The 1319-nt window shown below is 45.5% G+C and overlaps 1 non-coding gene across 1 annotated transcript; it reads left to right on the top strand.

Moving 5' to 3' along the window:
• Positions 1 to 713: 713 nt before the first annotated feature.
• Positions 714 to 822, top strand: LOC114182810. Its single transcript, XR_003604246.1, has one exon. It is a non-coding gene; the product is annotated as a small nucleolar RNA R71 (small nucleolar RNA).
• Positions 823 to 1319: the final 497 nt, after the last annotated feature.

Here is a 1319-nt window from a genome sequence, read left to right as displayed (position 1 = left end):
TCTCCTGCTGAAATTGCATATTTTGAAGGGTCATCATCCTGACTAACTCCTCCAATGAAGTAGAAGAAGAAGGTGCAGGTGCTGCAGCAGGAGCTGGTGTGGGTACAGGTGGAACAGGAGCAGCTTGTGGTGCAGGTGCAACTCTTTGTTGTGGAGGTGGTTGCACATTTTGAAATTGTTGGGGCTGCTGGTTACCCTGGTTTCCCCATCTCAAATTAGGGTGATTCCTCCATCCTGGATTATATCTGTTGGTTGACAAATCATGGTGGTTTTGTTGTTGCTTTGGGGCCTATTGTTGTTGAAAATATTTGCTGCATAGGCCTGAGGGGTATCCACTGGTGTAGAAGAAGAAGCCTGTTGTTGCAATGCTGGGCAAGAGTCTGTAAAATGATCAACAGATGTACAAAGGCCACAAACTCTTGCAGCTGGAGCTCTCTGATTGGAAGCAAGTTGATTGACCAGTGTGTAAGAGCATCAATCTTACTTTCCAACTTCTTTGTGTACTCGGCTGCTCCTACATCATGAACACCTCTAACAACTATGGCATCACTCCTTGTGCCAAATTGTTGAGAATTTGAAGCCATGTTCTCTATCAGTTGTCTGGCTGCAGCTGGGGTTATGTTACCAAGGGCACCACCACTTGCGGCATCAATCATATTTCGATCCATGTGGTGCAAGCCTTCATAAAAATACTGCAGGAGGAGATGTTCAGAAATCTGATGGTGTGGACAGCTTGAACAGAGATTCTTGAACCTCTCCCAGTACTCATAAAGGGTCTCCCCAGATTGCTGCTTGATGCCAGAAATCTCCTTCCGTATGGCTGTTGTCCTTGAAGCAGGAAAGAACTTGGCAAGGAACAATCTCTTCAGGTCATCCCAGCTTGTGATGGACCTGGGTGCTAGGTAGTACAGCCAGTCTTTCGCATTACCCTCCAAAGAATGAGGGAAAGCCTTCAAGTATACATGGTCCTCTTGTACATCTGCAGGCTTCATGGTGGAACAGACGACATGAAACTGCTTCAAGTGTTTGCACGGGTCCTCACCTGCAAGACCATGAAACTTTGGCAACAAGTGTATCAAATCAGTTTTCAGCACATATGGAACCTCCTCCTCAGGGTATTGTATGCATAAACTATCATAAGTGAACTCTGGTGCAGTGAGCTCACTCATGGTTCTCTCATGAGGTGGAGGAGGTTGAGCCATGTTATCAGTATGAAAATGCTCAGAATATACAGTATGCTCAGAATGCAAAGAATGAGGAGTGTCAGGAATGTGATGAGAATCAGAAGAATCAGGAAATGTCGCTGAATATTCAGCATG

This window comes from Vigna unguiculata, chromosome 4, assembly GCF_004118075.2.
Source record: "Vigna unguiculata cultivar IT97K-499-35 chromosome 4, ASM411807v1, whole genome shotgun sequence".
NCBI lineage: Eukaryota > Viridiplantae > Streptophyta > Magnoliopsida > Fabales > Fabaceae > Vigna > Vigna unguiculata.
Note: the sequence above shows the minus strand (reverse complement) of the source record. Positions and strands in the feature narration are given on the sequence as shown.